This window comes from Chiloscyllium plagiosum, chromosome 2 (assembly GCF_004010195.1).
Source record: "Chiloscyllium plagiosum isolate BGI_BamShark_2017 chromosome 2, ASM401019v2, whole genome shotgun sequence".
In the NCBI taxonomy this organism is placed as follows: domain Eukaryota; kingdom Metazoa; phylum Chordata; class Chondrichthyes; order Orectolobiformes; family Hemiscylliidae; genus Chiloscyllium; species Chiloscyllium plagiosum.
In genome coordinates this window covers 82,577,923-82,603,233 of record NC_057711.1, presented here as the reverse complement: position 1 = coordinate 82,603,233, position 25,311 = coordinate 82,577,923, and the positions used below count along the sequence as shown (strand labels likewise).

Sequence of the window (25,311 nt, the reverse complement as noted above, 5' to 3'; positions counted from 1 at the left end):
TCCTCCAAGATTAGTTGTGAAATTCACTGTTTGTTAATTTTCCCAGATGCACTCCAATATCCAGCGACACATGAATTCAAAAACAGCAAAGGCAGTAACTGTGCAGGTTTTCTCTCTCTCTCTCTCTCTCTCCCCCTCCCTCTCTCTCTCCTGCAATGTCCTCACCATGTGCTTCCTTTGTCTGCTCTTCTCCCTTTTAAAACTGCTGTTATTTTGACTTTTTTTTCCCGAAGTTCCAAAACAATGCAACAGCATATAAAACAGTAATTGCTGCTCCTGGAATTTGAGGAAATCACCTCCAGCACCTAAAATGCCTCCAAAAAAAGGAGCAGCTCTTACAGCCAGAAATGTTCCCATCCTCCATTTTATTCTGGAACTTTGGCTGTCGCTAAGAGGATACAAAAATCTCTATCAAGGCCCCAGTCATCTCCTCCTTTGCCTCTCTCAGTATCCTGAGATAGATCCCATCAGGACCTTAGTCCTCACTTTCTTTCGTTCACAACAAGAGAAAACTTGCTTCTATACCTTACAGCTGACTACAGCATTGAATGTGAAACCACTGCTTGCCCTACCACAGTGTCATTGGTTAGGCTAGCATTTATTGCCCATCCCTCATTGGCCCGAGTACAATTAAGAAGTCAACCACGTTGCTGTGCAACTGAAATTACATTTCGGTCAGACCAGGTAAGGATGGCAGATTCCCATCCCTAAAGAGCGTTATGAACATATGAACAAGGAATAAGTGTAAACTGCACAGCACTCTGAGCCTGTTCCACCATTCAAGATCATGGCTGATTGATTTTAACCTCAACTCTACACTCCTGCACATCCCTGATAATCCTTTGAAGTTACAGCCCTTTTCACATCAATTAACATCGACCTGGTCAAAGAACACTGGCATCACTACTATAAAACCAGGACCACAAACACCAGACAGCACCAATTTCATCAACAACGACAACATCCTCAAACTAGTGAACCTGTGCCTCACCATCCACTTCACATTCAATAACAAAACCTACAAACAAGTCAACGGATCACCAATGGGATCACCAATATCAGGGCTCATAGCAGAAGCAGTAACGCAGAGACTTGAACAAACTGTCCTCCCATCTATCCAACCCAAACTTTGGGTCCGCTACATAGATGACACCTTTGTCATCACAAAACGGAACAAATTAGAGGAAACATTCAACACCATTAACAATATTCTGACAGGCATGAAATTCACAAAAGAGGAGAAGGATGACAATAGACTCCCATTCCTAGACCTGAAAGTTGACCGTACAGTTAATTGAGAGCTTCAAACCAGCGTCTCCAGAAAAACAACCAACATGGACCAAATATTTAGCTTCAGAAAAAATCATCCCAAAACCAACAAATGGAGCTGCATCAAAACATTATTTCAATGAGCTACATCACACTGCAGCACCCAAGAACTACAAAAAGCAGAAGCAAAATATTTATACATTTTCAAGAAAAATGGGTACCCAATAAACACAATCCGTTGATTCCTCAGAAACAAACCCAATCAAGCAGACACAACGCAACCAAAAACTATAGCCATGTTACCTTACATCAAAGATATATCAGAAAAGGCTTACAGACTACTCAGACCCCTTGGTATCATGGTAGCTCACAAAGCTACCAACACACTTAAACAGCAACTAATGAACCTAAAGGATCCATTAGATACTACCAGCAAGATACCACCCTAATTTACAAGATACCACGCAAGAACTGTAAAAAACACTACATCAGACAAACTAGCAGGAAGCTAGGGCAATCCACTCATTCCAGGTATTCTTTGAACTGCTGCCAACACATTAGCATTCTTCCAAAAAGTGTGGTGATCAGTACTCAAGATGTGGTCTTGCCAAAACTCAACTTCCCTACCCTTGCAATCAATTCCCTTCAATAAAACATAACATTTGATTAGTTTCCCTGATTATTTGCTGTACCTGCTCCTAGCCTTCTGTGATTCATGCACTAGAACACCCAGATCTTTCTGCACCGCAGAGCTGTGAAACTTCTCACCATTTAGATGACATAGTGAATTTTTATTCTTCCTTCGAAAATGGGCAATTTCATATTTTCCCACATTGTGGTCCATTTGCCAGATCTTTGCTCACTAGCTTAACCTATCTATATCCCTTTGTAGGCTCCTTATGTTCACTTCACAATTGTTACATGATTGCTTTTAGGATAGCTTTTTATTTGATTAAATTCAAATTTCACTACTGGTCCTGTTGGAATTCAAAACCATGCCCTAAGAATATTTAAATAAAAGCATCCCCAAATGAGGGGGACCATCACACTGCATCAAGTCAGTCCAGACCTGAGGGAGTTATACACATTTCAATTAGATCACTTCTCATTCTTAAAATTCCTGTTAATGCAGGCTCTATCAACCCAATCTCTCCTCATAGAACGATCTGCCATCCCAGGAATCAATCTGAGCACCTACCCTACACTCCCTAATTGATTTTCTTTTTAGGTGAGGAGACGAAAACTGCATTCCAGGTGTGGCCTCACCAAGGCTCAGTACAGCTGAAGCAAGACATCTTCACTCCAGTCCGCAAGTCCACTTGCATTGAAGACCACATATCATTTACCTTCCCAACTATTTGCTACACCTACATGCAGGCTTTCAATAACTGGTTATTGATTTAAAATTGATCAATTGACTACAAAAGAATAACAATGAAAACAGAAGACAATATTCAGTTCAACACCCATGTTACATGCAGAATTTCAATTATAGCTTTCTACATTTACATCCACTCCTTCTTTTGTTCCTACAACTTAAAACAGAAACTACTGAGCCTAGCTTCAATGAATCCCAATCATCAAGTTCTAGAAGGGGAATTCAAAGCTTATTTAGAAATATTTCTACTCAACAGGATATTGCTTTATTGCCAGGCAAAATCTGAATATTTTGTTACATGGTTCTCTCTGATTCCCCTCTGTTAGGACCATGCAAATAATGTTGGTCAATAATGGCTGCTTACAGTTGAGTGTCAGAAAAACCCATCTGGTTCAGTAGAAGGAATTCTGCCATCCCTGTTTGGTCTGGTCTATATGTGATTCCAGACCCACAGCAATGTGGTTGACTCTCGATTGCCCTCTTGACAATTAGGGATAAGCAATAAATAATTAATAATAATTAATTAAAATAATTAATAACAATAATTTATAAATAATTAGCAACGTCCACAATCCTATGAATTTTTTTCAAATTGTTAGGTTGGTTAGTGCCCTACACAACAGAAAATCAATGATGAGGCTTGTTATAGTTATTTTTTACAATTTGAAATATTTAAGGCCTGAAGACCATTGTGACACATTTTGGAACTCCTAAAGTTAATTTTGAGGTTGTCTGAGCAATTTGAGAGATTTATCCATGTACACACATTATTCATACCCCGTAAATTCAGCATGGTCCATGTTTGAATAAAATGATACTGAAGACTTATGAAAGGACAATGAAAGAATCCAATCTCAACAAACAGGACTAATGTAATTGTGAATGAAGGTTACACATTTGGTTAAAAGCAAATAAAGCAGTAAATGAGGACAAAGTAAACGCTTTCCTCACCAAGATGGGGCCAGATGCTCCTTGAAGTGGTGTCCAAGTGCTGGCTAAGAGACCTTTGTACTATGGAAATGAACGAGATCCTGGGCTTATATTATGGCATGACTAAGAATGATATTACACTGAGAATTTTCTTCCATGAAAGGCAACAGTTGGCAGAAGAGACATTTGCAGATTACATTCTCAAATTAAATAATCTCATTCGCATTGGTTGTATGGTACAAGTTTTGAACTGGGCATTAAAGACGTGTTATAAGGATACTTTAAAAAAATCATAAAATCTAAATCAAGCCTTTGAGCAATGGTAATAATGTATTGTGGAAGGAGGCCTGCACTGACGCCACAGTCATGGTAATGGCAGAAAGAGACAGTTGCAAATTACTACAGTGTAGACTGTGGGCAAACAACATACTACTTCAGGGAAAGGATAAGCCTGACAGTATCTCAAGCCTGTTCCACCATTCAATAGCCTATCTGATTACTCCACATTCCTGCCTGCCCTCAATAACCCTTCACACCCTTGCTTATCAAGTAACCTTGTACCTCTGGTTTAAGGAAGTTCAAGGTTTCTGTTTCCATTTCTTATGAGGATGAGAGTTCCAAAAACTCATGAGCATCCATGAAAAAAATTCTCCTATCACTGCCTTAAATAGGTGTCACTTTATTTTTATGATTTGGAGGTGACGGTGTTGGACTGAGGTGGACAAACTTAAAAATCACACAACATATTAATGAATCAAAACCTGCAACCCCATTCTAAGTGATTAGTGCTTAACAGCAATCTATGTTTGTTCAATACATCACATCAGTTATATGACCCTTTGATCTTTTACTATAAATTCTGGGTCCTATGACCTGCCCCACAAGCTTCAGGAATTCCTGAAGAAGGGCTTATGCCCGAAACGTCGATTCTCCTTCTCCTTCGATGCTGCCTGACCTGCTGCGCTTTTCCAGCAACATATTTTTAAGCTCTGATCTCCAGCATCTGCAGTCCACACTTTCTCCTGCCCCACAAGCTACCTGATAAAGGAACAGCACTCTGAAAGCTTGTACTTTCAAATAAACCTGTTGGACTATAACCTGGTATTGTGATTTTTAACTTGTCCACCCTAGTCCAACGCCGGCACTTCCACATCAATGGCTATTCTATGGGATGTGACCACCTTCTGATACAAACTTTCCATGTAACTTTCCATACTCTCTGGATAGTGTTGAAAGGTGTGGCACTGAAAGTCACAGCAGGTCAGGCAGCATCCGAGGAGCAGGAGAGTCAATGTTTCGGGCATAAGCCCTTCATCAGGAATATGTGGGGGGGTGGCGGTATTTTTGGGAGGGAGGCTGAGAGATAAATAGGAGGGTAGAGGTGGGGCTGGGGGAAGGTAGCTGGTAAAGTGATAGGTAGATGCAGGTGGCGGGTGATGGTGATAACTGTGGAGCGGATAGGTGGGAAGGAAGATGGACAGGTAGGACTGTTCAAGAGGGTGGTGCCGAGTTGGATGGTTGGACCTGGTAGGGGAGAGGGGAGATGAGGAAACTGGTGAAATTTACATTGATGTCACGTGATTGGAGGGTCCCAAGGCAGAAGATGAAGCATTCTTCCTCCAGGCATTGGGTGGGTTGGATTTGATGGTGGAGGAGGCCCAGGACTTGCATTCCCTTGGCGGAGTGGGAGGGGCAGTTGAAGTGGTCGACCGCAGGGCGGTGGGGTTATTTGGTGCGCGTGTCCCAGATATTCTGCCAGTTGGCCACGTCTCTGAATAGTGTCTATAGATCAGACCCCAGCTCAATGATTGGAGTGGTTTGTTTGCAGGCAAAGGGACCTCTGGCAAATAGGAGTCCTTTAAAAGTGAGATAGTTAGAGTTCAAGATCTATATGTTCCTGTGAGGGCGAAGGGCAAGTTTGGCAAGAATAGCCGACCCGAGATGACAAGAGATATTGAGGCTTTGACTAGAAAAAAGAAGGCAGCAAGGCTCAGGTTAAGGCAGCTGGGATCAAGGGAATCCCTGGAGGTATACAGGGAATACAGGAGTTTAGATTAGATTAGATTAGATTAGATTAGATTAGATTACAGTGTGGAAACAGGCCCTTTGGCCCAACAAGTCCACACCGACCCGCCGAAGCGAAACCCACCCATACCCCTACATTTACCCCTTACCTAACACTATGGGCAATTCAGTATGGCCAATTCACCTGACCCTGCACATCTTTTGGACTGTGGGAGGAAACCGGAGCACCCGGAGGAAACCCACGCAGACACGGGGAGAACGTGCAAACTCCACACAGTCAGTCGCCTGAGGCGGGAATTGAACCCGGGTCTCTGGCGCTGTGAGGCAGCAGTGCTAACCACTGTGCCACCGTGCCGCCCACTAAAGAAGAAGGAAATCAGGACAGCGAAAAGGGGGGATGAGATAGCCTTGGCTGAGAAGATTAGGGTGAATCCAAAGAGTTACTTTAAGTATATTAAAGGAAAAAGAATAACAAGAGAGTTAATAAGGCCCCTCAAGGGCCAAAGTAGACATGTATGTGTAGAACCACAGGAGATGGGCATGGTTCTCAATGAATATTGCTCCTCTGTGTTTACCATGGAGAAAGACATGAAGACCTATGAACTTAGGATGTTAGTGGTGATATCTTGGGGACAGTCCATATCATAGGAGAAGGGGTGCTGGATGTATTAGAACGTATGAAGGTGGATCAGGTCCTGACCAGATATATTCAAGAACACTGCAAGAGTCTAGAGAAGAAATTGCAAGGGCCCTGGCTGATATTTTTGCATCTTTGTTAGCAACAGGTGAGGTCCTGGAAGACTGGAAGGTAGTGAATGTTGTGCCGTTATTCAAGAAGGGCTGCAAAGAAAAGCCTAGGAACTATAGACCAGTAAACTTAACATCTGTAGTGGAAAAGTTACTTGAGAAGATTCTTGGACTTAAGATATATGCATTTGGAAAAACAGGAATTGATTAGGAGTAGTCAGCTTTGTGAATGGGAGATCATGCTTCACAAATTTGTTGGAGTTCTTTGATGAAGTGACCAGGAAAGTTGACAAGAGCTGAGCGGTAAACATAGTCCATATGGATTTCAGTAAGGCCTTTGATTAGATTCCACATGGTAAGCTGCTCTGGAAGGTTAGATTGCATGGAATCCAGGGGGAACTGGCAAATTGGATACAAAACTAGCTTGATGGTAGGAAGCAGAGGGTAAAAGTAGAAGGATGCTTGTTGTATTGCAGGCCTTTGACTACTGGAGTGCTGCAGGGGTCAGTGCTAGGCCCATTATTGTTTGTTATCTATATCAATGATTTGGATGAGAATGTACAAGGTATGATTAATAGGTTTGCTGAAGACACTAAAATAGGCGGTATCATAGACAGTGAGGATTGTTATCAGAAAATGTAACAGGACCTTGATCAGCTGGGGGAGTGGACTGGGAAATGGCAAATGGAGTTTAATATAGATAAGTGTGAGGTCTTGCATTTTGGAAAGTCAAATCAAGGGAAGAGTTTCATGGTGAATGGTAAGGCCTTAGGAGTGTAGTGGAACAGAGGGATCTTGGAATTCAGGTGCACGGTTCTCTGAAAGTGGAGTCACAGGTAGACAGGACAGTGAAGAAGGCTTTTGAGTTTAGTATTCCTTATTCTTTTATTAAGTACAGGTACAATTTCTTACTTAATCAGAACATATAGGCCTAGTATGTTTTACTGACATTTGCTAACTTAAAAGACAAAAGGACTAACACCTCTTAATAATGCAAGCAGACCGGACAGACACTCAATCTTAACAAGAGCAGCCAGCACTTAGCACGTGTTTTCTCCCTGTCTCCTTTATTTTTCAACCAATTAAGTAAACCTTTAGGCATCTTTTGCGTATGTATTTGCATATTTATAGTCCCCTTATAATGTAAAGCTCTAAACTGTAGCTTGCTTAGCTTATGCATAAAACCAGCATTGGCACACAGGTGATAATGAGATCCTGCAAATGTTACCAGGTTAATTCTGGAAGCAGCCAGAGGTGAAGAAATTCTGTAATGACTGTTAACCAGGACCCACAATATAGGGATAGATCAGGGCCCAAAAACCAGAGCCCAGAGTTCAAGGAAGCCCACTGTGCACAGGTCAGATGTGGAGCTACCATTCTCAGATCAGAATGGGGTTGCTCTGTTTGGTGCCTCCATGTTAGAGTCAGAAACAAATGGGGAGGCTTGGAATAGCGTTAAGATCTGTGATTTCCCTGGACTTGGCTTCAACATTGCTGGAAAGTATGCCCACCTGGTCCAATTGGAAGGACACCTTGTTCCAGGAGGTTTCAAATATCAGTGTTTACCCAGTATAAAAGTTATCTTCTAAGCCATCAGTGCTCAGTCACGTTTGGAAAGTTCATCCTCCACATGAACTGGGTTTAGTGGCTCTTACGACCTGGAGATTTCTTAATCTCTTCAGTTCCATACAGTGGCAGAAGAATGACTGGCATGTTTCTGCTGCTATTAGTGCTCCGGCTCAGCACCTCACCAGATGGAAGGTAGAACTGTATGAGTGACTTGAATGTTGCTAAGAAGGCTGTCAGCTGGGAAATGCACATCAATGTCAAAATAGTGACAGTAGTCAACATGATATTCAAGCACATAAAATCAAGAACGCAGTGAAAGGACATTCAAAACAAGACTTTGAGCAGAAACCTCGGCACCTTTGTCCCTAAAATGGTGCCGCAAGTGGAGATTTATAAATGTTTCACTGTATTTATTTGAGTGCCTGTGACAATAAGCTAACTCAGTCATTCACTCAAATCATTTACCTAAGCAAACAAATAAATGTTATATCTCAGTATGTGAAGGCTTTCTAGCTTATCAATTGCTCACGTCTGTTGACAACTGTTGTGCTGTTGACTTGTTTAACAAGTTTCAGACATTCCAATGCACTGGCATTGAAAGCAAAAATTGAAGGTTAAAGATGTAGTTAGCTTTTAAGAGATGTTTGTTGCAGATGTCTACCCCATGGGTGTGCACTGACTTAAATGAGAATGCTCGCGGGTTCCAGTTGGCTTCCCAACATGCCAGCTTGTTTTGCTTCATAACTTTCCAATCACAGATATCTGCCCCATCTCACTGGTTAAAATTCAGCCCTGAATATCCAGTGCCTTCCACCCTATCACAGACAGGGATAGGCAAGAAGAATGGAAAGTTTATATATTTGCTTAAAGTCTAGTACATGTCTAACTTTTCCAACTCTGCTGAAAGTTCACCTGAGCTATGACCACTACTTCTATCTTCATAGGTGCTGCTGGATTTGCTGAGTATTTCTAACATTTTTGTTTTCATTTCCGATTTCCTGCATAATAGCATTTTCTTTTGTGGAAGAGAATACTCTTTTGAGGGGAATTTCCATTCCTTGACAAGTGCTTGCTTTGTAGTTCAAGAAATATAAATGTAGATTCTTGTATTTATAGGCATTACGTGCAAGGTGTTCATTAAAATCTTATTTTTATCTATATCATGTAAACAAATATTTAAAATCATAAATAGTCCCAAATGTAGAGCTAATATTATGATACTTTCTGTAAAGCACCTGTGTATTACATGCTTTTAGCCAATACTGTGAGTGGTATTTTCCCTTTGACTGACTATTACACATGACATCTGTCAGTAAATATGCCAAGTATTAAATTTTCATCCTTCATCCTGGTTTGGTGTTAAAGATGTTACCATCTTGCCATCATAATGAAATTGTAAATAAATGGCCAAAAGTTCTTATTAGGGCATTCATGAGCCAACTGAGAATAAAGAGGATTCACTTTTTACCGTCGGCAATACCACAGATGAACACACAGAAATGAAATACTCAAAAAAATTACTGCAAATGCTGGAAATCGAAAGTATAAACAGAAAACTCAGGAGAAACTCAGCAAGTCTTGCAGCATGTGTGAAGAGAAACAGAGTTTACAGTTTGAGTCTGATATGACTCTTTCTCCTTTCACCAGTAAGGAAATGGAAACAGTCAAGTCAAATAATGGAGACAATGGTCAGAGTCAAGGCAAAAGTGAGGACTGCAGATGCTGGAAACCAGAGTTTAGATCAGAGTGATGCTGGAAAAGCACCCCCATTCACCTATTGTACTCTTTGCTACTTTCTCCCCAGCACCACCCCCCCCCCGCCATTTATCTCTCCACTCTGGAGGCTTCCTGCCTCTATTCCTGAGGAAGGTCTTTTGCCCGAAATGTCGATTTTCCTGCTCCTTAGATGCTGCCTGCCCTGCTGTGCTTTTCCAGCACCACTCTGATCTAAACAATGGTCAGAGACAACCAGGTGAAAGTAAGAGAAGGATGGAAATTGGAAGCAAAATTGATTAACTTTTCTAATTCCAGGTGAGAGCGGGAAGCAGTGCCGATGACAGCACTGAAGTATCAGAGAAAGAGTTGTGGTTGGGGACCAAAGTAGGACAGGAACAAGGAATATTACACATGCCCTCTAAAAACAAAGGCATAACTGGTGGGAACCATAGCTAAATCTCTGATTTGGACAAAGTGAGGTGAGCCTTAGGAGAAGTTGTTCAAACTTAGAATGAACACAGCGAGGAGAACAAGAGTGGTGATGAACAGGGACTGTTCAGGTCTCTTTTCAAGGAAGAAGTGAAGAACCTTCAGATGGGGGAAGGAAGTGTAGCGGGCTTGCACATCAATCGTGAAGTCAAGGTGGCTTGGGCCAGGAAACTGAAACCAAGGTAAAGCATCAGAAGAATCTCATACATAAGTGCGAAGAGACTGAACAAGTTGGGAGAATATTGAGTCCAGGTAGGAAGAAACAAGTTAAGGGAGTAGAAAAAGTCCGTAACAATGCCTGATGGCTTTTGATAAGGAAATAGAAGCAGGCTGTGCAGGGACACTATGGGATGGGAAACTGTAGGAGGGAGATCTCCAGAGGTAATGAGGGGTCAGGCACAGTTCTGGAAACAACACCATGTTCAATGGTGGGGCCTTGATCCAGGATAAGATGGAAGAGTTTGAGAGTTGGCACTTCATCTCTGCCAAGTAGAGGTTAGCACATCAAGTGACAATGGCACCACATTTAATTGGCAAATTTGATAACAAGTTCAGGGTTAGTCCTAAGAGAATGGATTGAAGCAACTTAGATTGAAGCATTTCAGAATGGGTGGGAGGAACAGAGAAATTAAGACAACTGATATCAGGTTCACAGTTGTCGGTGAAGAGATTAAGGAAAAGGCAAGAGGAAGGGTCCAAGTAGAAGAATGAATTAGTTTTTAATTTATTCACTGGATGTAGGTGTCATAGACTAGGCCAGCATGCCTTGCCCATCCCTAATTGCCCAGAGGGCAGTTGTGAGTCAATGACCTTGCTGTGGGTCTGGAGTCACATGTAAGCCAGACCAGGTAAGAATGGCAGTTTCATTCCCTAAGGGACATTAGTGAACCAGGAAGTTTGAGCTGAATTTTTCCATTTTCAGTTAGTTAAAGTGTTTGATCGATGAGATTCATCGTCTCAGTCCATTTTGGCTGCTCAGACTGACTTTTCCTGCACAATCTTCTGCCTCTCCAACTAATTTTGAAAGCAGGGCCTTGAGTACCTTTCCTTGAGAACCATGCGGCCAGAGAAGCAAAGTGCTAATTAAGGCTGGGACCTTTCAGTATTCATGATGGTAATTACTTGTAGTTCAAGGGGAGAGGAAATCAGTTCCCTGCCCTTGTGCAGCCTGAGATCTTGCATTATCTTTGTGAATAGTGGCCCACAGGTGACACTTTCAAAGATTGCCTGAGATTATTTTTGCTTCACAAAGATAACTACCTTCAATATGTAATGACCAATGACATGGCCAAAATTGCTTGTGACCTGGAACTGTATCCCACAGTTGCACACTGCAAGCATTCACATTGCAGGATTAGCAACATGTACAGTGAAAGTGCCTCATTAATGTAAGTGCCATCATGCCCCCCTGCCCTTGAAGAACCTTACATCATTCACAAGTACATCCCACATGCTCTGATCAAAAGCAAAACACAAATTCCATCCACTCCCAATGTGGCCACAGTCATTTTCCATTTCCATTGGTATTTACAATTCACATGAACATGGAAGGCAACACAGGTCATCCAAATAAACCTCCATTCTTTTTCTTTGGCAGTCCGTCTTGACTCCATTAGTGTTGAGCTTCCAAACACTCCCACACACCTCTTTGAATTACAGCTTAGTCACTCAGTATTGCCTCCTGAGCTTTTGCCCTACAACTTAATCATGACAACTATTGTGCCGCACTGCCCTCCACTGAAGCGAGGGTAGTTGTGTCCTTTCACCCCACAGTAATCCAATGCACTATCATCTCTCCCCCTTACATGTTGACTTTCCCCCTTAACAATTCTACTGTCCCCTGCATTCCAGCATTCAATACCCACAATAGAATTCCCCAACTTCAATTCCCCTTGAGTTTCATTTAGCTGACTCTCAGGACTATCTATGGCCCAACCCACTGACCAACTCTGACAGGTTGTCTCATCTGTTGCATGAGCAAACCACTAACAGGTTGCACTGAACTTGCAGGACTGACTATGTCCTATTTTTGAGAATGTAGTTTAGGAGTCCCCTGACCCTGATCACACTAAACAGCCAACTGACAGTGTCCAATTAGAACATAGAACATTACAGCGCAGTACAGGCTCTTTGCTCTCGGTGTTGTGCCGACCTGTGAAACAATCGAAAGCCCATCCAACCTACATTATTCCAATAACATCAATATATGTTCATCCAATAACCATTTAAATGCCCTTAATGATGGCGAGTCCACGACTTTTGCAGCAGGACATTCCATGCCCTTACTACTCTGAGTAAAGATCTTATCTCTGATATCTGTCCTATACTTATCACCCCTCAATTTAAAGCTATGTTCCCTTGTGCCAGCCATCACCACCTGAGGAAAAAGGCTGTCACTATCTAATCCTCTGATCGTTTTGAATGCCTCTATTAAGTCTCCTCTTAACCTTCTTCGCTCTAATGAAAACAGCCTCAAGTGCCTCAGCTTTTCCTCATATGACCTTCTCTCCATACCAGCAACCTCTTAGTAAATTTCCTCGCACCCTTTCTAATGCTTCCACACCCTTCCAGTAATGCAGTGGCCAAAATTGTATGCAATACTCCAAGTGCTGCCACATGCAGATGACACCAAAATTGGAGGTGCAGTGGACAGCGAAGAGGGTTACCTTAGATTACAACAGGATCTTGACCAGATGGGCCAATGGGCTGAGAAGTGGCAGATGGAATTTAATTCAGATAAATGTGAGGTGTTGCATTTTGGGAAAGCAAATCTTAGCAGGACTTATACACTTCATGGTAAGGTCCTAGGGAATGAACAAAGAGACCTTGGAGTGCAGGTTCATAGCTCCTGGAAAGTGAAGTCGCAGGTAGATAGGATAGTGAAGACGGCATTTGGTATGCTTTCCTTTATTGGTCAGAGTATTGAGTACAGGAGTTGGGAGGTCATGTTGCGGCTGTTCAGGACATTGGAATATTGCGTGCAATTCTGGTCTCCTTCCTATCGGAAAGATGTTGTGAAACTTGATAGGGTTCAGAAAAGATTTACAAGGACGTTGCCAGGATTGGAGGATTTGAGCTATAGGGAGAGGCTGAACAGGCTGGGGCTGTTTTCCCTGGAGCATCGGAGGCTGAGGGGTGACCTTATAGAGGTTTACAAAACTATGAGGGGCATGGATAGGGTAAAGAGACAAAGTCTTTTCCCTGGGGTCGGGGAGTCCAGAACTAGAGGGCATAGGTTTAGGGTGACAGGGTAAACATAAAAAAGAGACCTATGGGGCAACATTTTCACTCAGAGAGTGGTAGTTTATGGAATGAGCTGCCAGAGGATGTGTTGGAGGCTAGTACAATTGCAACATTTAAGAGGCATTTGGATGGGTATATGAACAGGAAGGGTTTGGAGGGATATGGGCCGGGTGCTGGCAGATGGGACTAGATTGGGTTGGGATATCTGGTCGGCATGGATGAATTGGATCCATGGAAGGGTGTTTCCATCCTGTACAACTCTATGACTATGACCAGAGTTGCAACATGTCCTCATGGTTTCAAAATTTAATCCCTCTACCAATAAAAGTTAACACGCGATATGCCTTAACATCCTTATCAACCTGGGTGGTAACTTTCAGGGATCCATGTATATGGACACCAAGATCTCTCTGCTCATCCACACCACCCAAGAATCTTACCATTAGCCCAGTACTATGTATTCCTGTTTCCCCTTCCAAAGTGAATCACTTCACACTTTTCCATATTAAACTCCATTTGCCACCTCATCCCAGCTCTGCAGGTTATCTATGCCCCTCTATAACCTGCAATATCCTTCTGCACTGTCCACAACTCCACCGACTTTAGTGTCATCCACAAATTTACTAACCCAGTCTTCTATGCCCTCATTCGGGATATTTATGAAAATGACAAACAGTGGTCCAAAAACAGATCCTTGCGGTACACCACTAGTAACTGAACTTTAGGGTGAACATTTCCCATCATCTACCACCTTCTGTCTTCTTCTAGCTAGCCAATTTCTGATCCAAACCGCTAAATCACCCTCAATCCCATGCATCCATATTTTCTGCAATAGCCTACCATGAGGAACCTTATCAAACACTTTACTGAAATTCATGTACAATACATCAAACTGCTTTACCGTCATCCACCTGTTTGGTCACCTTCTCAAAGAACTCAATAAGGTTTGTGAGGCACGACCTATCCTTCACAAAACCGTGTTGACTATCCCTAATCAAATTATTCCTTTTTCGATGATTGTAAATCCTCTCTCTCATAATCCTTTCTAAAACATTGCCAATAACAGAAGTACGGTTCACTGGTCTATGATTAGTAGGATGATGTCTACTCCACTTCTTGAACAAAGGGACAACATTTGCTATCCTCCAGTCTTCTGGCACTATTCCTGTTGACAATGATGACATAAAAATCAAAGCCAAAGGATCTAAATCTCCTCCCTAGCTTCCCAGAGAATCTTAGGATAAATCCCATCCAGCCAGGGGACTTATCTATTTTCACACTTTCCAGAATTGCTAACACCTCCTCCTTATGAAAGTCAATCCCATCTAGTCTAATAGCCTGTATCTCAGTATTCTCCTCAACAACATTGTCTTTTTCCTGTATGAATACTGATGAAAAACATTCATTTCGTGCCTCCTCTATCTCTTTGGACTCCATGCACAACTTCCCTTCTACTGGCCCTAATCTTATCCTAGTCATTTTTTAAATTCCTGACATACCTATAGAAAGTTTAAGAATCATACCTGCCAAAGACTTCTCATTTCCCCTCCTGGTTCTTCTTAGCTCTCTCTTTAGGTCCTTCCTGGCTAACTTGTAACTCTCAAGCGCTCCAACTGTGCCTTCGTGGCTCATCTTTACATAAGCCTCTTTTTTCCTCTTGACAAGAGATTCAACTTCTTTAGTAAGCCACGGTTCCCTCGCTCGACCACTTACTCCCTGCCTGACTGATACATACAGTATGTAGCTGTATCTGTATCTTAGTAGCTGTATCTTAAATAAACTCCACATTTCAATTGGGCTCATCCCCTGCAGCTTCCTTTCCCATCCTATGCATTCTAAATCTCACCTAATCACATCATAATTGCCTTTCCCCCAGCTATAATTCTTGCCCTGCAGGATATATCTATCCCTTTCCGTCACTGAAGTAAATGTAACCGAATTGTGGTCATTATCACCAAAGTGCTCACCTACCTCCAAATCTAACACCAGGTTCATTACCCAGTACCAAATCCAATGTGGCCTCACCTCTTGTTGGCCTATCTACATGGATTGCTTTCAGATGAGGCCCTTAACTTATTGAGCCAGGATCGCTGAATGAAGGCTGCCCCCCTTGCCCTGACTGAGGAGAAGATCACTTAGACTTTGTGACATAGCAATTTATATGAAGCACAAGATTATGTTTTCCATGTACACTGTGGGCACATGGTGCAGGTATAACATTGACATAGCAATGACAAGTTGCATGGCTTTGTGTCTGTGATAACTAACAAGGCAAAACAGATGTGCTGTGAGCCTTTCAGCTCCAGCTGAAGCAGCAAAGCACAAAAAGGCCAAGCAAGCCAAGGCAAGGCAGAGGTGCTGTGAGCATCTAAGTAGTCGTAAACTGAGTGAGAACATTGGACATTGGGGAAAGAATAGTATTCCCTTAGACAGGGTTTTGAGATGGGACAATGCTTAAAAACAGGTAATCTGTGCAAGTTGGTTCTTAAATAGCAATTAATTTATAAATGTGCACTTGTATTTGCAATGAGTGCGAGAAGTGGCACTTGTGAGTCCTGAGAAGTATTTTTTGTTTGCCTACATATGAATTGTAAAATGAAGGGCAAATCCTGGCTCGCAGCACTCAATCTTGTGCAAAGCTGGGCTTTAAAACGGCACCAGCACTAGGAATACTCGCAGTCATGAGTACTTCCACTTCTGGCAAGAGGGAAGATGTAACAAGCGGGGCAGCACAAATGCGCTTTCACAGATAATGAGTCACATTTTGGAAAATAGCATGAGAAACCTTGTAGGAACTCAGAGAGAAAAACCCTCCATGAAACTCACCAAAATTGACACAATTAATTTCTGGTGATTTATTTCATCCTCACCATATTTTCGCCATTTCTCCATCATTTGCTGCCCTAAGTATTCTGCCCATTGTTTTGCCTGGCTAGAACGCACAGCCTCAGATAAAAGGTAAATTATTTAAGACTGAGATGAAGAGAAATTTCTTCCCTCAGAGCACGGTGAATTGTGGAAATTGTGTATCACAAAGTGTTATGGATGCCGCAGGAGATTGGGAAGATACTAAATGAGTATTTTGCTGTGGAGAAGGATATAGAATTAGATTAGATTCTCTAGTGTCAAAACAGGCCCTTCAGCCCAACATGTCCACACCGCCCCTCCAATTCCCCTACCCTATGCTTACCCCTGACTACACACCTAACACTGTGGGCAATTTAGCATGGCCAATTCACCTGACCTGCACATCTTTGGAGGAAACCGGAGCACCCGGAGGAAACCCATGCAGACACAGGGAGAATGTGCAAACTCCACACAAACAGACAGGAATCAAACCCAGGACCCTGGTACTGTGAGGCAGCAGTGCTAACCACTGAGCCACCGTGTCGTACAGAATGTGGGGAAATAGATGGTGACATCTTGAAAAAGGTCCATATTACAAAGGAGGTAGTGCTGGATGTCTTGAAACATATAAAAGTGGATAAATCCCCAGGTCCTGATCAGGTGTAGCCTAGAACTCAGTGGGAATCTAGGAAAGTGATTGCTGGGCTCTTTGCTGAGGTATTTGGATCATCGATAGTCACAGGTGAGTCACTATTTAAGTAAGGTGGTAAGGACAAGCCAGGGAACTATAGACCGGTGAGCCTGACATTGGTGGTGGGCAACCTGTGGGAGGGAATCCTGAGGGACAAGATTTACATGTATTTGGAAAGGCAAGGACTGATTAGCATAGACCTGTGTGTGGAAAGTCATGTCTCATGAACTTGATTGAGTTTTTTGAAGAAGTAACAAAGAGGATAGATGAAGGCAGAGTGGTAGACGTGATTTATATGGACTTCAGTAAGGCGTTCAACTAGTTCCTCAAGGTAGATTGGTTGGCAAGTTTAGATCTCATGAAACATAGGGAGAGAACTGACTCAAATGTAGAAGGCAAAAAGTGAGGACTGCTGATGCTGGAAATCAGAGTCTCAATTAGAGTGGTGCTGCAAAAGCACAGCAGGTCATGCAGCATCCGAGGAGCAGGAATACCAAAGTTTTGGTCAAAAGCCCTTCATCAGGAATGAATTTCTGATGAGGTCTTTTGTTGAAATGTTGAAGGTAGAAGACAGAGGGTGGTGGTAGAGGTTTGCTTTTCAGACTGGATGCCTGTGACCAGTGGTGTGCCACAAGGATCAGTGCTGGGTCCATTACCTTTTGTCATTTATATGGATCATTTGGATGTGAACATAGGAAGTATAATTAGTAAGTCTGTAGATGACATCAAAATTGGAGGTGTAGTGGACAGCAAAGAAGGTTACCTCAGAGTACAATGGGCTCTTGATCAGATGGGCCAATGGACTGAGGAGTGGCAGATTACTTTAATTTCGATAAATGAGAGGTGCTGCATTTTGAAAAAGCAAATCAGAGCAAGACTTATACCTAATGGTAAGTTCCCGGGGAGTGTTGCTGAACAAAAAGACCTTGGACTGCAGGTTCATATTTCCTTAAAAGTAGAGTCGCAGGTAGATAGGATGGTATAGAAGGCATTTGGTATGCTTTCCTTTATTGGTCAGACCACTGAGTAGAGGAGTTGGGAGGTCATTTTGCAGCTGTGTAGGACATTGGTTGGCCACTGTTGGAATATTGTGTGCAGTTCTGGTCTTCTTCCTTTCAGAAGGATACTGTGAAACTTGAAAGGGTTCAGAAAAGATTTACAAGGATATTGCCAGGGTTGGAGGATTTGAGCTATAGGAAGAGGCTGAATAAACTGACGTTGCAGGGAAAACAGCCTCAGAGGCTAAGGGGTGACCTTATAGAAGTTTATGAAATCATGAGGGCATGGATAGGATAAATAGATAAGGTCTTTTCCCTGGGGGGGTGGGGGGGAGTCCAGAACTAGAGTGCATAGGTTTAGGGTTACAGCGGAAAGATATAAAAGGGATCTGAGGGGCAATTTTTTCACGCAGAGGGTGGTGCATGTATGGAATGAGCTACCAGAGGAAGTAGTGGAGGCACAGCAACTACAGCATTTAAAAGGCCTCTGGATGGGTATATGAATAGGAAAGGTTTAAAAGGGATACACAAATGGGACTAGATTAGGCTAGGATAGCTGGTTGGCATGGACGAGTTGAACCGAAGGGTCTGTTTCCGTGCTGCACATCTCTAAGACTCTAATTAGTATGGTTGGGCTGAAGGTCCTGTTTCCACACTGTACGGAATCTAATCTATTTCTTATATTTTTAAAATTCTGTGTTTTTGGAAGTAATGAAAGAAGTAGCAAAACAAGGAAATATCCCATATATGTATCAGCATTGCACTGATTATTTCATATGAAGAGCAATAGAGAAGATACAGTTTACATTGCAGCCAACCTGCATAAAATCCTCTTCTTTTAGTGTAAACCAACTTTACCTCACCTCACCAGGTGTGCCAATTATGCCTGTCTTTGTGGGGCACATGGAACATTCTTTTTCCACTCCTTTTCTTAATTCTTTTGCTGTTATATTGATGAGATCATCAATGCTGCTTCCCTCTCTCATTCAGAATTGGAAAAGCTTATCGATTTTGCTTCCAATTTCCACTTCGTCCTCACTCTAATAACTCAGCACCACCTTTCTAACCTGCAATCTTCTTCCTGACAGCTCCGCCCCCACCCCACTCCAGCCTATCACCTCACCTTGACCTCCTTCCACCTATCACATTTCCAATGCCCCTCCCCCAAGTCCCTCCTCCCTACCTTTTATCTTAGCCTGCTGGACACACTTTCCTCATTCCTGAAGAAGGGCTTATGCCCGAAACGTCGATTCGTCTGTTCCTTGGATGCTGCCTGACCTGCTGCGCTTTTCCAGCAACACATTTTCGACTCTAATTAGTATGGTCAAGATTTAAATTAAGGATTTTGATCCGTCAGGATATGAAAGGAATGGGATCCGGCACAAACTGGAGTTAAGGTAGAAAATTAGATATGTTTGTACTGAATGGTAGAACAGGCTCAAGGGCCAAATGATCTCCTCCAACTCCTAGTTGGGTGGTACGGTGGCTCAGTGGTTAGCACTGCTGCCTCACAGCACCAGGGTCCCAGGTTCGATTCCAACCTCAGGTGACTGTGTGGAGTTTGCATGTTCTCCCCGTGTCTGCGTGGGTTTCCTCCCCCAGTCCAAAGATATACAGGCCAGGTGAATTGGCGATGCTAAATTGCCCATAGTGTTAGGTGCATTAGTCAGAGGGCAAATGAGTCTGGCTGGGTTACTCTTCAGAGGGTCGGAGTGGACTGGTTGGGCTGAAGGTCCTGTTTCCACACTGTACGGAATCTAATCTATTTCTTATATTTTTAAAATTCTGTGTTTTTGGAAGTAATGAAAGAAGTAGCAAAACAAGGAAATATCCCATATATGTATCAGCATTGCACTGATTATTTCATATGAAGAGCAATAGAGAAGATACAGTTTACATTGCTGCCAACCTGCATAAAATCCTCTTTTTTTAGTGTAAACCAACTTTACCTCACCTCACCAGGTGTGCCAATTATGCCTGTCTTTGTGGGGCACATGGAACATTCTTTTTCCACTCCTTTTCTTAATTCTTTTGCTGTTATATTGATGAGATCATCAATACTGCTTCTCTCTCTCATCCAGAATTGGAAAAGCTTATCAATTTTGCTTCCAATTTCCACTTCGTCCTCACTCTCACCACGTCCATCTCTGACTCCTCCCTTCCCTTCCTAGACATCTCTGTTTCCACTCCATGGGTGGCACAGTGGTCAGCACTGCTGCCTCACAGCGCCAGGGACCCCGATTCAATTCCACCCTCGGGTGACTGCCTGCAGGGAGTCCCTGTGTCTGTGTGGGTTTTTTCCCACAGTCCAAAGATGTGCAAGTTAGATGGATTGGTCATGCTAAATTGCCCATAGTGTCTAGTTATTGCAGGCTAGGTGGACTAGCCATGGGAAAAGGAGGGTTATAGGGATAGGATCTGAGTGAGATGTTTTTTGGAGAGTCAGTGTGGATTTGTTGAGCCAAATGGCCTGTTTCCAGACTGTAGGAATTTTATGGGAAATTCCTGGGGACGGACTTGGTACTAATACTGACACCCACAGTTAACCTTGACTATACATCCTCATACCCTGCTTCCTGTAAAGATTTTATTCTATTCTCCCAATTCCTTCATCACCATAGCAAATATTCTGATGATGCAACTTCGACGAGGGACCCTCCGAAATATCCACATTCTTCTTTAAACGAGGAGTCCCAAGCACCATTGATGACAGGGCGCTGAGCTGGATCCAACGCATCTCCTTGCAATTCGGATGTCACCCCCTCTCTTCCTTCCCACAACAGTAATAGGATCCCTCATGTCCTTATCTACCAGCACCCACATCCAGAGGCTCATTAGCCACCGTTTCTGCTCCTCCAGTGAGATGCCACCACCAAACACACATTCCTCTCCCGTCCCTCGTCAGCCTTCCACTGATACCATTCTCTCTGGCACACCCTGATCCATGCTTCATTCATTTGCAAAAACCCCCAAAGTTTAACATTGCCTTCTCCTGCAACACACCTTCCAGAGGAAGCAGTGCTTTACCTGCACTTAACACAATCTAGTCTACTTCATTCGCTGCTCACAATGTGGACTCCTCTATATTGGGGAAAAGTAGTGTAAACTGGGTGACTGCTTCGCAAAATACCTAGGTTCTGTCTCCAAAAAAGACTCTGAGCTTCTAATTGCCTGCTACTTCAACACACCACCTTGTTCCTTGGCCAACATCTGTTTCAAGCTTGCTGTAGTGCTCCAGTGAAGCCCAACGCAAGCTGAAATAGCAAGCATCTCTTTTTCCACTTGAGCACCCTGCAACCTTCTGGACTCAATATGGAGTTCAACCACCTCAGGGATTCAGCTCACCCAGATTCTTAACCAACCTTACCCAAATCCCCACACACTAGGCCTTGCGATCACATAGAAGAAAGTGAGGACTGCAGATGCTGGATGCTAAGATCATAAGACCTTAAGACATAGGAGCAGATATTAGACCATTCAGCACATCGAGTCTGCTCCACCATTCAATCATGGCTGATATGTTTCTCAATCCCATTCTCCCACTTTCTCTCCTAAACCCTTGATACTCAAGAACTAATCTCCATCATAAATATACTCAATGACCTGGCCTGCGCAGCCTTCTGTGATAACGAAATCCATACATTGGTCAATATCGAGCTGAAGAAGTTTCTCCTTATCTCAGTTCTAAAAGGTCTTCCCTTTACTGTTAGGCGAAGCCCTCGGGTCCTAGTCTCCCTTACCAATGGAAACATCTTCCCAACATCTACTCTGTCCAGGCCATTCAGTATTCTATATGTTTCAATTAGATCCCCCCTCATCCTTCTAAACTCCATTCAGTATAAACCCAGAGTCTTCAAATGTTTCTCATGTCAAGCTTTTCATTCCTGGGACCATTCTCGTGAACCTCCTCTGAACACACTCCAGGGCCAGTACATCCTTCCTGAGAAACAGGGCCCAACACTGTGCATAATACTCCAAATGTTGTCTTACCAGAGCCTTCTGGAGCCTCAGAAGTACATCCCTACTTTTACATTCAAGTCCTTTCAAAATAAATGCCATTGTTGCATTTGCCTTCCGAACTACTGACTCAACCTGCAAGTTTACCTTGAGGGAATCCTGTAATAGAACTCCCAAGTCTCTTTGTACTTCAGACTTCTAAATTTTCTCCCCATTTAGAAAACAATCCATGCATCTATTCTTGCTACTAAAATGCATGATCTCCCACGTTCCCATGTTTTACTGCTCCTGCCACTTCTTTGCCCACTCTCCTAACTTGTCCAAATCCTTCTGCAGTCTCCCACCTCCTCAATGCTACCTTAGCCAGAATGCCCTCAGTTCTTTCATCTAAATTATTAATGTATTGTGAAAAACTGTGGTCCCAACACCGAGCCTTGCGGCACACTACGTGTCACTGGCTGCCATCCTGAGAAAGACCCTTTTATCCCCACTGTCTTCTTTCTGCCAGACAGCCAAGCTTCTATCCATGATGAAGGGTTAATGCCCAACGCTCCTGCTCCTTGGATGCTGCCTGACCTGCTGTGCTTTTCCAGAGCCACACTTCTCAACTCTTGTTATCACATAGTCTGCTATTTCACACAACCCATTGTTAACCATGAACAGTCCCCATTAATAGCCATTCACCCTCCTAAATGGATCATTATCCACTCCTTTGTCTGTCTAACTAACTGTTCTTCTGTCTCTTCGGGTTCTAGCCCCACATATCGTTAACTCCGTACCATTCTTCCCCCCGCCCCCCCTCCTGCTATCTACTGACTAAAGACCAACATTTTCCTAGCTACATCAGTTCTGAGGAAGGGTCACTTGACCCAAAATGTTAACACTGATTTCTCTCTACAGATGTTGCTAGACCTGTTTAGCTTTTCCAGCAATTTTGGTTTTTGCTTCTGATTTACAGCATCCACCGTTCTTTCGGTTTTCACCTTACCTCAGTTTTGAAGAGACAGGCATGTTGAATAATTTGAGACAACTGAATTTTATGCACATTATGTTATTTCTGGAGGCTACAGGAAAACATTCCTTCTTTAAGAAAACATCCATCTAGAACCCTTTAATTTTAAAATGTTAAAATAAATAGTACACCAATAAACGGACAGATTTACAAAATATTACTTTTCCACATATTGATTCTTTAGCACATTAGATATTTTTTTAAAAAGGCTTTTTATTCACCCATTTGCATCACTGCTACACAGTTCTATTATGTTGCAGTGATTCACCACGGATGCCGTGCACCATCAGTTCGAGAATGGTGGACATTTTATGGCTCCTGATGGTGTAAAGATAACTGGCTATTCATAACAATAATAATATCTATTCCTACCATGTTCAGCAACGGTACAACAAAAATAATACAACATTCAGTTATTAGTTGGCAATTTAAATTGGCAGCACGATACAAAGATGAAATCAGAAACAATTCAAATTTGAGTCCAACATTGATCTACATGATTAACAGAAAATAAATGCTTATGACTATTCTTTTTAAATTTAATGGCTATTGGTTTTCATAAAAGTCTGGTAATTATCTGTGAATACACGTTGACATCAAAGAGTTATGTCAAATAAGAGTGTCTCTTTCTTTGGTATACACATAATCAGAATCGCAGTTTACATCATTCATTTCAGTGACCTCTCTAGTTTGTTAAGAATGTCAAAATATTTTTAAAAACTTAAGTTTTCATCCCAAAAGAGAAAATGCTGGAAAATCTCAGCTGGTCTGGCAGCATCTGTAAGGAGAGAAAAGAGCTGACGTTTCGAGTCTAACTGACCCTTTGTCAGCTCTTTTCTCTCCTGACAGATGCTGCCAGACCTGCTGAGATTTTCCAGTATTTTCTCTTTTGGTTTCAGATTCCAGCATCCGCAGTAATTTGCTTTTATCCTTAAGTTTTCATCCCTTTGTTTTCCTCTTCAGACCTGCTTAGTGATAACAAATGAGGGGTGTATGAATAGGAAGGGTTTAAAGGGATATGGCAAATAAGACTTATATAGGATTTCTGGTCAGCCTGGAGGAGTTGGACTGAAGTGTCTATTTCTGTGATGTATATCTCAATGAATCTATGAATATGAGGATTTAACAATTTATGCTGTTATGCCTTTCAGCATCAGATCATCGAGGCAACTCTTTGTTAATAATAACTTTTTGTGAAATTACTTAACTCAGTTCAGCCTGCTGCCTTTAAATACTAACTAAACAGTATCATTTTTGCTCGGCAAAGTTCTTAATATAAACATTGTTGCTACTGCATAGGAACAAGAATAGATCAATCAGCCCACTGAGCCTGCTCCACCACTCAAACAGATCATGGCCAAACATCATTGGCTGCACCATTGTTGTCAACCATCTTCATATCCCACAGTGTTATTAGTATCCAGAAATTAATCAATTTCTGTACTGAACATGCTTGAGCATCCAGCGACCTCAGAGAGAGAATTCCAAAGAATCATCACTCTGAGTGAATAGATTCCTCTTCATCTCAGTCTTACACATTCGGAGATTATCCTCCCTGGTTTTCGACTCATCAGCGGGGAAAACTCTATGGGGTATTTTCACATCCTGTAAGAATTTTGTAGTTTCAATGTGATAACCTTTTATTCTTTGAAAATCTAGATAATGCATGCTCAGTATTCTCAATCTCTTTTTATAGACAATCCCACTAATTCATGGGTTATGCTGGTCATAGAGTGAGTGTAACAGACATTTATAAATACAATCTTTCTTAGATAAGGAGACCAAAACTGTGCATAATCTTGGCTGCAATATTAATGATATTCCATGCAATTGCAGCAAGACTGCTTTATTCCTCTACTCAATTCCCACGAATGAATGAATGATTTTATTGTCACGTGTATTTTAGTGGGGAAAATATTAAAATACAGTGAAAAGCTTTTCACTGTCACCATGATTTGGTACCATTTTAAATAGTTTATGAATAAGAAATGAAATAGACAGGTAAGGCATAAAAAGTCCATTGGTTCTGAGCTAGCTCATCATCAGTGATTCCTGTGCCACGATCTCTCCTCTACCATCTCACTGCCATCTATACTAGATGCAAACAACATTGGCTCAAAGGTAGAAGACAGAGGGTGGTGGTGGAGGGTTGTTTTTGAGACTGGAGGCCTGTGACCATTGGAGTGCCACAAGGATCGGTGCTGGGTCCTCTAGTTTTTGTCATTTACATAAATGATTTGGATGCGAGCATAAAAGAGGTACAGTTAGTAAGTTTGCAGATGACACCAAAATTGGAGGTGTAGTGGACAGCGAAGAGGGTTACCTCAGATACAACAGGATCTTGACCAGATGGGCCAATGGGCTGAGAAGTGGCAGATGGAGTTCAATTCTGATAAATGCGAGGTGCTGCATTTTGGGAAAGCAAATCTTAGCAGGACTT

The 25,311-nt window shown here is 42.3% G+C and overlaps 1 long non-coding RNA gene across 1 annotated transcript in view; it reads right to left on the bottom strand.

Moving 5' to 3' along the window:
- Window positions 1-7,813: 7,813 nt before the first annotated feature.
- LOC122561314 overlaps window positions 7,814-25,311 on the bottom strand; it is a 21,888-nt gene continuing 4,390 nt past the window's right edge. The window contains exon 3 of the long non-coding RNA XR_006314987.1: window positions 7,814-8,155. This is a non-coding gene — a long non-coding RNA (uncharacterized LOC122561314). The remainder of the gene's footprint in view (window positions 8,156-25,311) is intronic.